The sequence below is a fragment of the Acromyrmex echinatior genome, chromosome 4 (assembly GCF_024713525.1).
Source record: "Acromyrmex echinatior isolate Ae372 chromosome 4, ASM2471352v2, whole genome shotgun sequence".
Classification (NCBI taxonomy): Eukaryota; Metazoa; Arthropoda; class Insecta; order Hymenoptera; family Formicidae; genus Acromyrmex; species Acromyrmex echinatior.
This window is the reverse complement of record NC_141855.1, coordinates 10,346,408-10,358,875: the sequence shown is the minus strand read 5'-3', so window position 1 is coordinate 10,358,875 and position 12,468 is coordinate 10,346,408. Positions and strand designations below refer to the sequence as shown.

Below are 12,468 nucleotides of genomic sequence, written 5' to 3'. Positions count from 1 at the left end.
TTTGCCGTCGCCATATTGCCAAATTGTCTGTGCATCCGCCGGTGTTTCTGCTACTTGACTCATTTATCACGTATTAATATACATGAACTTTCCAAGACGATCAACATCGCACGTTGCCGATGTATTCGTTTCGTTCTTCGGCTTAAAATAAATATTGAAAAAAAAAATTGATTTAAATATAGAATGAACGACGAGATTCTTTCGCTGCCGGAAGAAAAATCTCGAGCGTGAGGAAATAAAATCAACCATAATTCTATAACTTTCCAAGACAATCAACATCGCACGTTGCCGATGTATTCGTTTCGTTCTTCGGCTTAAAATAAATATTGAAAAAAAAAATGGGTTTAAATATAGAATGAACGACGAGATTCTTTCGCTGCCGGAAGAAAAATCTCGAGCGTGAGGAAATAAAATCAACCATAATTCAATCGAGCTGCTGCTCGTTTTAACGAAATCTAAGTGACAAATCTTTTGTAAGTGCCTCTCTACGGAACTGCTCGCCGAGTGAAACTTGAGTCCGTGCCAGTTCTCCGGTGCCCCGAAGTTCCAGCACGATTGGATAAAATAATTGGATTGTCGTGAAAAAGGGCCAATGTCAATATAAGTACCTTCGGATTTTCCGGAATATGGCGTGCATGTCTGTGCATTTCGTTACTCGCGATAGAAACGGCTCTTTGATAATCCGACGATTCGCTCTTGAATTAAACTTTAAAATATCTCCGAGAAGAAGCTACAAGATTGATGAAGCGCAATGAATCCGAATTTTTCTCTCCTGTTGGAAATAATACAAGTATGAATCGGACCTTAGTCTTCATTTTCTGCATTGCGATTAGATTTAACTTGATGATGATATAAAAATTGTATTTGTCTAGCTACGGTTAATTATTAAACTAATAAATTTTTTTGTAGCGAGTAACTTTTAAAGTACAAAACTTCAATTTAGTGATTAATCATAGTTAAGAGAACGTAATTTTTACATTATCATCAAGTTAAATGTAGTCCAGTTTTATCTGATTAATTTAACTTATAGTTTAGACTTAATCTCACTTAACTTGACAATAATGTAAAAATTGTGATTTTCTAGCTATGATTATATAATCACAAAACTATAATGATTTTGTAGTGATGACTTTAAAAGTTGTTTACTACAAAAGCATCAGTTTAATAATTAACTACAGATAGGAAAATGTTTACGTTTTCATCAGATTAAGCCTAACCATAACTTAATTAGTAAATAAAAAAGATCTAAATCTAAATCACAAGTTAATCAGAAAATAAAAAACTGAGTCTGAAGATAATAGAAGGACGACGGTCTCGGCAACCGGCGTTGTTTCGGTTACTGTGCTATTGATTTTTGCTGTTTGTTTCGTCGACCCCTACGCACCCTACGATTCCACCCTTCTGAATCATTCACCATTACCTCCGATTGGTGGTGGTGGCTGGCAGCAACCCTCTTTAATAACGACCCGGCGCGGCGGTCTTACGTGCCCTTATTCCGTCACGTTTTGCTAATTTCGATCGAAATGACTCATCTAATTAACGACAGCCGTGGACATTTGCTATTTATTCACAGCTGAAATTTCTCGATTTGACAAGATTTGACGGGTATCTCGCGTTAATACACGATCACGACCAATCACCCCGAATTCTGAATTTCTAGAATGGCAGAAATTCGCGGGAATAAATCAGACTGATGGGTGGTTACCCATGACTGACCACAACGCACGTAGAATATTTAACGATAACGTGAAATTTTCGCTTCAGCGTGCGAAATAGAACGAGCGCACGTTGAGAGGCCAGAAAATTTATTGTCGCCGATACTCGCATTGCGTTTGTTCTCTTCTTTCTTCTTCTTTTTTTTTTGACGTTTTTCTTTTGTATCGCTTACGTTCGCGCGCAAGTTAAGACACCGGATATGCGAGGCGCTTTATGGGTGTGGAGCTTTCGGAACATATCGATCGGTTTGGACTTTATGGCTTCGACGAGGAGGATATACATCCCCATGTGGTCGCCATATACGTCACGCACATCGTCACGGTATACGCACGCATGATATGGTGTTCGTTACATGATCTATCGTTGATTGCTCGCTTCGTTGCCATCGTAGAGTGGCCGATAACGGTTCGGTGACAGAGAGATAAAAATAAATGTAGTCGTGCTTTGGGGAAAGTATTGTTCCGGAATCTTCGTTCGCGCGATAACAACTCGGATTGCACCGAACAGTGGGAGGAAACCTGTGGGCGTAATCGGCTGAAAACGTTGGGCTTATCGTTATCAACCGTGCTGTAGTATACCGTAATCTAAGTTTCCATTTTCTGAGAATTTTAAAAATATATGTAGCTACAAAAGGAATGTTCACTCATAAACAGCGTTGATATCAATCTCTTTTCCGTCTGTTTGACATAAAAGACTCTGCATTAACCATAAGAGAAAGTGATTTCAGTCAAATCGTTTGAAATTGTGATTGTTTTGTAGCTTATGAGATGCTGGTCAAAAATCTTCATAGACACAACCGATAAAAAATGAACAGACATTTTTAAAGCACAATTAACAAAGTACAATTTTATAAAATTCAAATTGTGCTGTAGCATCATTTGAAAGTTACTATTTTGGATCTAATCAGAAAAGGATCTAATCTTTGCAGTGGACAATTCTTTTGACTGTATAAGCATTTTTTTGTATATAATTAAACACATATAATCATATATCTATGCATGATTCAAAATAACAACTTTTAATGTTTCAAAAATGTCTGTTCATTTTTTATGGTTGTGCCTATGGAGATTTTGGATTAGCATCTTATAAAACAAAACTACAAAATATCAATTTGAATCAAAACGTCAATTTGACTGAAACCATTTTTCCTTATGATTAGTGCGATGCTTTATATGAAGGACAAATAAAATCACGTGACGTTATTGATAATTAGAGCATTCTCTTTCTGTGTTACTATCAATCGCGCTGTAGTATGTCATAATTTTCTGAGAATATTAAAAGTACCTCTATCAACAAATGTTCATCTATAAATAGCATTTATATATCAATCATATTTCTTTTCAACATAAATTTATATAAAGGAAGATTAAGATTGTTGATGTTATTGACAATAATTAAATGTCATTAGTTCTATAAATAGATATATTATTTTCATTTCATTCTACAGATTGATTGAGTTTGTATAAATGATTGGCCGAAAAATCCATTCGGTCGCCACGTCTCTTTCATGTATGCGATTGTATCGTAACCATACAAGAGATAAGATAATGATATGCAACTTCGTTTCGCGAAGTATCTATTGTTCACGAGTTTCACGACCATTGCCGTACGATACGCGATACGTTTGGCATTTTTCGGTCGTATGCTTAGCGTTTGGTGTAATCGATGTGTTTTCTAAAAATTGTGTGTTTAAGGAGGGCTCGCCGTTACAGGTACAGACTTTTACATATTTAGCATTTCGAGTACGTTTAGATACGCGCGAGTGAGTGTGAAATGTGAAGTGAAAGCAAAATTGGCAGCCATATTGAAATTTTAATTTTTAGTAAATATATCCATATAATATACTGGAATATGTATTATTGCAAGATTGCTATTCAATTCTGTTTGTAAAGATCGATATAATTATATATAAATGCTTCGTTAATATCACATTGATAATTATGCATAATAAAACGTCACGGATCGAGATATTGAAATTTTCATGTCAAGTTCGCGCAAATTTAGTTGCGATAGAAAGTTTCAGTTCACGTGATTAGCTTCATAATTAGAAGTTATCACAACGCGCGTGTGTTGGCGTTAGCTTCCTACGAAATTATCTATTTGCCATTCTAATTACTAAGAATTAGCATCAATGCGCGTAATTACTCGAAAGTTATAAGTCAACGTTTAAATTTCGTCGAATTCAAGTTGGTCAAGAAATCCGTTGTTAAAAAAAAAAACCGCAAAGAATAGGTCCTCGACGCAACACTGTTAACGGATGTTGCGTATCTTGTGATGTTATCGATGTGCAACAATTCCGGGGCGGAGATCCTCGCGGCGGCGATCGGCGTAAGCGCGCCTTAAGGTACAACTATAAGTGACTACATCGGTGAATGGTACGCTCAGACTAGGTCAGCCCATAACTATCACACTATTATAGACAAGGTCGTTCCTCCTTCCCTTCCATGTGTCCGTTTGTCGAATGCAGTGCGTCGTAATGTTGCATTATTGTATAGTTTATCGCGGTGGCAAAAAAAAACCGAAAAAAGTGAAACAACCCGCCTGGAGGAGTCTTGAGTTTCCGAAAAATCGGCGTCTCATAACTGCACAAATATTACCGTATGAATAGTCGCGACATTAAAACGGTCCATGTCAAAAGATACTGGAATTACTGGAAATACCGGATTATTTTATACGCGAACATTACGCGGACTGATCGAAAAATGATCGGCGACTCCTTGGCACTCTATATCGAAAATCGGTTTTACTTCAAAACAGGGTTCGATTTCGTTATCGGTAAAAAGCTCTGTATTAGACGCATGTAAAGCATTAATAAATCAAACAATTTTTAATTTTTTCAAGAAGCTTTACCTTGGTTAAGAGAATTTGAAGTTTATCTTGAGAATTAACGTTAGTTCAAGAGTTGAAGAGACTCGTAACTTTAATAGTAAAGTAATTATAAATAATTTGATCGAGCTACCGGAGCTACGATACACTTCATAAACGACATTACGCGTATTTAAAGGACTTCCGAGCATAGTAACGAGAGATATTAAACGCCATGGGAATCGCTCTTTATACCCGGGCTCATCGTAACCGCCATTGTGTCGGTAGGAAGTGCATAATATAGCAGAAAGTGAGACAGTCCACTTCCTGAAAAAGCGATAGCGATACTGCTTGTAATTCGCCGAGAACAATAGTCGCGGCAAATCGCGGGTCGGAAGATCTTACGGCTTTTTCGTCGTGTTACGCGTACACGCGCACATTTCCCGTGTTCAGTTTTTTCAAAGAAAAACAGTCCTACGGTTTATCTCGCCAGTTACGTCGAGCATGTTTGCGTGGATAGACATGAATAATCTGTCTGTTAATGCTGATTTGTAAGCGCGCTGCATCTGAATATGTTCATGGTCCACGAGTTAAGTGGACCACGTAAAAAAAGTGAGGTGTAGCAGTACAAAACGCACTTGAGAAAATCTTGTTATCCTTATAAGATTTTTCTCGATATTTGTGCTGAAGCGTCAGCGTGGATTAATTTCGTATTCACATAACTGTATTTTTCATTATCATACACTTTAATTACTTAATTAATAAATAGAAATTGATGTGTGTAAGAATAAATTAATTAAAATACATAATTCTATTTTTGGTCGCGAATTTTGGTGTTCGATAATATATATTTATACAAATTTTTGCAAATATATTTTTCAGTTTTATAAATTGCGCGAAATTCAGTTTATCGAACTTGAAACGCAATCGCAAAAAGCTGAAACTAAAATATTAATATCTCATTAGATAATTGATCATAAATTCAACAATGGTATCATAAGCATTTTAAAAACTTGCAACTTATTGTATTATAATCAAAAAGTTATAATTTTTGATTGAAGAATGATTGGAAGCCTAGAAATCCAACTCGCATAATTTAACAGATTATTAACAAAAACAATCTTAGTGGACCATACATTTGAAAACTCAATAATAAGAAATTGATTCCCGGTCGAGATAATATTTTTCGCCATAAATTTATTTAGTTTTTCAGCATATTAATATCTTTTTAATAAGGTGTCTGATTGAGCTCAAATTATTAAAATTGCTTATCAATTTAATTCGTGATATTACTAAAACTACTGTAGTAGTAATACGTTTATAAGTCCGAAAAAAATCAATTCCAGCGTGCAATTCGAATGACTACAAATATACGTATGTATATAGTATGTATATAATACGTATATATATATAGTAATTCAGATTGAATTATTTAAGCACTAAAGATCTAGCTTTATGGCTATTACTTCTATTTCTTATTGTTGAGTTAATAGATTATTATTAATATTATTATTATTATTATTATTTAATTACTTCGCGGAGCAACGATGCGCGTACAACAACAGTGAGTGGTCTATTTCAATATCAAAAGAGAAAATACTGAGCGGGTCGGCTGGAAAGAGCTAAAAGCGTCGTTGACTTGGGGCCAGCTTTGAGAATATTTTCACATCAGACAGAAGTATGCGAAGGCGACGAGCACCACTTTCCGTGGTTCGATGCTTCAAGAATAATTATATGTTTAACATAATTAATGTTGACATTTTCATGGTGTACACGGAAAATAAGAAAATTGGAAGTCCTCATCCGTTTATAACTTTGATAACACTCTTACACGTCGTAAATAGGCGGTATATTAGAAGAAAGTTGATAATTCACTTCATTCGATCTTGTGTTTAATGGGAAAAATAATAAAAATTGCGCGGTTTAACATCCTGGATGTGGTTAGTTGAGCGGCGAATAAAATCAATAAACAAAAAAGTCGGAAGAAATTTGTGCTATCATAACTTTCACCTACTCGAACGGGTTTGTGTGATTCGTGATGCTTCATCAAGTCATAAGGCGATAATATAGTATTAGATTTTTTTTCCATCTTTGAATAGGGCCATAATGTAATATTTGATTTTTCACCTTCGGTAGAAAAACTCTAATAGTACATTATCATTCAGTCACTTCATGAATCGTTATAATCCCTTTCTCTTAGCCAGTCTAATTTAAGATTATACATATAAGTCTGTAAGAAAAATTTAATTTTCTAATCAACAAACACACGTTTTTCAAGTATCTCCTATATAAACATTTATATTTGATAATTTAGCAGATTTCAATTATTTAAATTTCATAATTCTATGTATCTTGCATTCTTATGGAAAAATATTTTTTGAAAAATTCGCATTTTTACTGAAGTTAAAAATGGATCCAAGAAACTCAGTGTGTGGTCTATGTACACAAAAATATAGGGTTAAGGCCCGCTTGTACCAACATTGATTTTAAACGAGGCTTAAAACTCTCTTTGACTCCATTTCTTTTTCGGCTTTAAAACGAGATAGATAGATAGATAGATAGATAGATAGATAGAGAGGAGAGAGAGAGAGAGAGAGAGAGAGAGAGAGAGAGAGAGTAAGTGAGTGAGTGAGTTTTAAAATCAAAGTAACGTTGGTGCAACCGGGCCTTAATCTCGTCTGCCTTTGGGCCGATAAATTTCTTCGCTACTGTGGACGAGCTAGTTGCTTTAGATGAATGATGTATTTCTGCTTCCAGTCGACTTCGTACATACCAGTAGTCGACCTCGATTTCCATCCATCTACACCGGTACTTGAACTTCCTACGTTTATTTGATCGCGCACTGCAAAGGAAATTGATTATCAACACTATGGGGGCTGCGAATGAATATCAAAACCGTTTTCGCGATTTGATTAATAACGCCTTATTTCCACAGTTTGTACGGACTCTGTGCGCGAGCAAAGATTGAATGCAACGGAATATTACCTTAAGCGTAGATAACCTGTGGCACATGAATCACGAGTACATGACAGATTACTTTTATAAACGAATCATTACGATTAGTTGTTTATTTCCTACCTGGACCTTGGACAACCTATGAAACTTTCGAGCCTTCAAACGTCGCCGTTCTTGTTATAAAAATAAAGAGTAAAAAATAAATTTGAGATATTTGCGAATGCATTAAAACATAAAGTTACAACGTACGATGTTTACGCTCATCACGATCATGAAGTCGCAGACGAAAACTGATTCTCGCTGGACCGGTTAAGTGCTTGTATTAAGTGCCTGTTCCGAGAGTCCACGGCGGTGCGAGATCGACAGTGAGGAAGAGGATTACTTCGGTGAGAGTAGTTTCCTGTGCCATAGTCCTAAATACTGATTTCGTGCGGCAAGTTCACTGGCAGAGAGCAACCCGCAAATTTACGATCATTAAATCCGACTCCTTATCTCAACGCATCTTAATTTATGGCAATGACTTGTTTGCTATAATTTAATGTGTCATTCAATTAATATCTACCTCCATTGTTGTGTCCAAATTGCGATATATGTTTGGATTATTCACATTCCGCAGTATCTTCGATAACAATGTACCGAAGACTTGCGGGAATTAAAAGACGAAGGAAAAATTATTTCGAGAGATTTGGATTAGAATGTGATGTATACGAGAGAAGCAGTGAGATCGAACAAAGAAAATTGTAACAATTATATTAAAATAATTCATTAAATTGATTTTAATTAATTTTATATTAAAATTAAATAAACAACTTTTATTAAAATTGTATTATAATAATTATATTATTTAGTATAATTAACTTGATTACAATTAATTATATGTAATTGCTAAGGTGTTAAATGATTTATTTTAATTACAATAGTACACTTTAATAAATAAAACGTGCTAAACCCTGCGGGATTTCAATGAACCATCTTATGTATTCCCAGGTTTTTTGTTCACGCTTCTTCATAATAATAATGGATGCACCGCATCGCGTCGGTGTGCATTTAATCCTCTCGTTACCGTTTCAACGCGGTGCATCTTAACATTTCGAGCAAGTTACCCGAGCATAAATGCAATTCAGACACGACTATATCCTGCTGGTCGCGCTGGTAACCGACGAGCGTGTGCTCTTGGCATGTTGAAGACACTCCGCTTTAAAGCGAAAGTCGAACGCGATCTCTTTCGTTCCCGGCCTCTCCTTACCTTCGACCTTCCTCGATTCTTCTTCATATGCATGCTGACTCGTCTGCTGTCTTTGCTTCTTCATTTTCCGGAATATCTCTGATATTGTCTCTCTTTTCTATCTCCCTCTTTTTCTCTCTCTCTTTCTCTCCCCTTCTTGTGTAATGACAGACCGTCTCCGCCTGGTACGAGCTAATCGATACTCGTTATATAAAGCGACAACCGCGCGACACTGTGTCAAGAATTATTCGCTTCGGAAGCAGACAGCAATAAGTCCAAATCATAGGAGGGGACAAGAAGAGCAAGTCCTATATATCATTTTTGGGATTTAAAAAGAAAGGAAGTGCTAATTTATATAATACTAAAAACAATCGTAATTGTTTGCATTCTAATGAATAATATTATTCATGAATTTATATTTTAAATTATTATGAATTTATATTTTAATAAAAAATATATATTTTATGCTACAATTATATATGTACAATTTTTTCGTTTTCAAAACAGTAGAAAGTTAAAAATTAAAATTTAAAAAATTGAAAAATTTTCAGAGAATGAATTTTTGGATTTTTTATATTCTTTTGTTTTGCAAACGTGAAAAGTGTTCGTCCTGTGCGAAATCGAGTATATCTTGAAACGTGACATAAACCACTTTTCGCACTTAACAAAACGTTCCTTAATGTTTTAACATAAGCAACGTGCGTTGGAGCGGCTGTTTATGATACATCGATGAAGAAATGATGATTGTACGTTTCTTTTAATCACACGAAAGAGAGCTCGATTGAAGATTATATTGAGGCAAAGTTTCACTAAATTTTTTATTGCTGATTTCGTAATAGTCTTAATATCATCATAATTTCATAAGAAATATAACATCGTATGATATGATGAAATTTTTATTGTATTACATTCAGTAGTTATATAAAAAAATATTGAACTAATGAATAAAATAAAAAGTTATAAAAAACAATGACTAAAGTTTAGATAAATATAGTTGATGATCGCAAATCATAATAAGAAATGTAAGATTTCCTTATATCGTTATGAAATTCTTATTTTGTGTTAAATTTATAAAAATCTTTGCAGTGATAGATAAAATCACTATTGATATCGAGTGTCAATATTTTCTTGTTTACATAAATGGTTTACACGGATGCGATATGTTATAAAAAGAAATTAATTTGTTCTATGACATAAATTTTTTGTAACATCGTAAATATTTGCGCAAATATTTATTACAAAAAATCGATAAATATCTGCTGGTTTTATCACTTCTGCTAAAAATAACGTCATGCAGTTTTATACGTATAATTTACATCTAAAACCGCTATCCGAAATGTATTTTATCTTCCAGCATTTTTTAATGAACAAAAATTCTGCGGTATAAATTACACGGAAGTGAAAAGTCGGTTATCGGTATTTTCGTTCAATAACATCTCGTCATGATATCTACGTCGAATAATTATGGGAGAATGAACAACGTCGTACGAGTGTTACAGTGAAACTCTGATATCTGTCTGGATCGAGCAGGCAAAATAGCGAATTCCGGTTGCGAGATAATTTATAATTTCCGTTGCTTATATCGAAGGCATTTTTATTTATTGCGTAATTAAAGGAGCACGAAAGAGTTGTTTTTTCCTCTTTCGAACTATGTTTCCCTCGTTACACACGTGCGATGGAACCAATCAGTGACAATAGTCAAATCGCAATTGAATAGCATCGAAACGCGATCGCGAATCGAAGCGTAACGTTAGTAACAATGAGTGAAAGTTTCTCGGTTGGCCATCTCGACGAGAAAGCTAATGAGAAAACGTCGCTGTGTTTTGCAAGTCGAAATATCGGGTCGCGTGATAGGAATAAAATCTATCGAAAGCTGTAATTCGATTTGCAACGATACTAATCAAAATAAAATTGAACTCGAGGTAATAAGTTTCAGAAGTAACGATCCGGTTAATGTAAAAAATATATCTCAGAGACATGTATTTTTCTTTCTGCGAAGAGAAAGAGTAGATAAAAGTAGATTTTATCTACACCAGTAGATAAAAAGATAACTATTTGCAGTTTACATCTTTTTTGGTACGAGCCAAATTTCATTCTCAAATTTTTCCGAAATAAACGCTGGAATCCGGTTCCCTTGTTAAGAGAGAATGACTTTTTAAATAAATTTCTATTTTTTCCTCATTTTTTGCTCAAACTTTAATTTTTATTAAATGAAAGTTTTGATATTTAAAAAATCTGAATTGCAGAGACAAAGGGAGTAAAAATACGATTGCAGACGGAGGATTAAATCGCTAATTACAAATTACGACATCTAATCCCGGTGTACGCGTCCCAGGTTCCGTTCGTCGCCAGATTTCGTCGTGCAAGAATTTCATCCATCGGTTTCGTGGTCAAACAAAATCGCAAACGACACGCGGAACGCACATCGTCTGGGTTTCTAGTCGTGATCGTCCGCGAGGAACGAACCCATCGCCGCCGCCGTCGTCGTCGTCGTCGTCACGTCACGTCACGTTGTGTCTATCAGCAACGGAGGCCGAGCGCGAGGTGGGGTATCACCACTCGACGGTTTCGACGTGAACATCCAGCCCGCCGTCGACTGGCTGGCTGGCTCAGTCAAGCTGAAACCGCGAAGGATCGCGATAGAGCGAAGCGAGCGAGCGAGCGAGCGAGCGGACGCGTGCCTCTCGCAAACGTTTCACCGTTTCTCCGCTCGTTCGCCATCGATCGTAGGAGGAAAAGATTTTGTATTCTTACGTCCGTGGTGATTTATCAAATCGACCGTGATACTCGAAGACGACGTGCAGTGACAAGTGAGCGACTCCCTGATCCTCCCTCGCGATAACGCGCGTAATGGAGATACGGGAAATGCGTTTTTGCGGGTGATACGATAAGACGTGCGCGATACATGATTCGCAGCGACGAGGCGGAACAACAACGGAGCGAATCTTTGTAATTCCTACCACGATGCTCCCGTCGCAGTCTCTACGACTAACCAGGCGGAACTTGCTTACGGGATATGATGTCAGTGAAATAAATGAAAGACGTGTATGCCGTGTGTAGCCGTGTGCGCCTTATCGGCAGTTACCGTATCGGTGCGCCTTAAAAAGCACGCTGAATCATCGCGCGGTAAAATTGACGGTGTGCCGCGGTGCGTCGTTTATGCGATTGGCATAAACCCCTCTTACGAGGCAAGGTGTTGTGGAAAGTTACACAATAGAATACAATAACGACGAGGAGGAAAAAAAATTAGCTGTCCACGCTGCGGCGGCAAGAGCCGGTCTTCAGTTGCGAAAGTCGCGCACTGACCGTGATCTCGGTATTTAAAGAAGGTCATCGAATCAATGAGACAAAGATCAAAGGATCGAGAGGCATCTATTAAGTCGCTCTGCTCTCTTCCTCGCGTTATACATGCGGAAAATCACGACGATGGAGGGGAGCAAAGCAGCGCGAGTTACTTGTCTCTCAGTCGGTCGCTACGGCTTTCACGACGGTATTTACACTCGACTGCATTCTGAAAATCGCACGCTGTCGACTACGCGACGATGAAAAAGAGGAAAGAGTTTCGTTTAAAACGTCGATTAAGAACACTAGATAAGAATGCTAAGGCCGTGAGAACAATATAAACGGGAAAAGAATTTCATGCTCATTTCATATAATCTTCTGTTGTTAAGGAATAATCACGAATAATGATAAGGACGTCAAAGTTATATAAGAGAACGGACGAAAGAGAATATCCGTAGCTTATTATATATCCTTTCATTCTTAGA

At 36.4% G+C, this 12,468-nt stretch overlaps 1 protein-coding gene and 1 long non-coding RNA gene across 8 annotated transcripts in view; one reads left to right on the top strand and one right to left on the bottom strand.

Moving 5' to 3' along the window:
- The window catches only part of LOC105152365 (uncharacterized), a 41,286-nt gene that overhangs the window by 2,472 nt on the left and 26,346 nt on the right, over positions 1–12,468 (bottom strand). For 2 of the 4 annotated variants that reach the window (XR_846941.2, XR_015544980.1), the window contains exon 1: positions 8,723–11,502. The exons of 1 other annotated variant lie outside the window; for it this stretch is intronic. This is a non-coding gene — a long non-coding RNA (uncharacterized LOC105152365). One more of the 4 variants, XR_015544982.1, reaches the window with a different exon arrangement.
- Positions 1–12,468, top strand: part of siz (Brefeldin-resistant Arf-GEF family protein schizo) — a 57,004-nt gene that overhangs the window by 19,099 nt on the left and 25,437 nt on the right. The window lies entirely within an intron of this gene.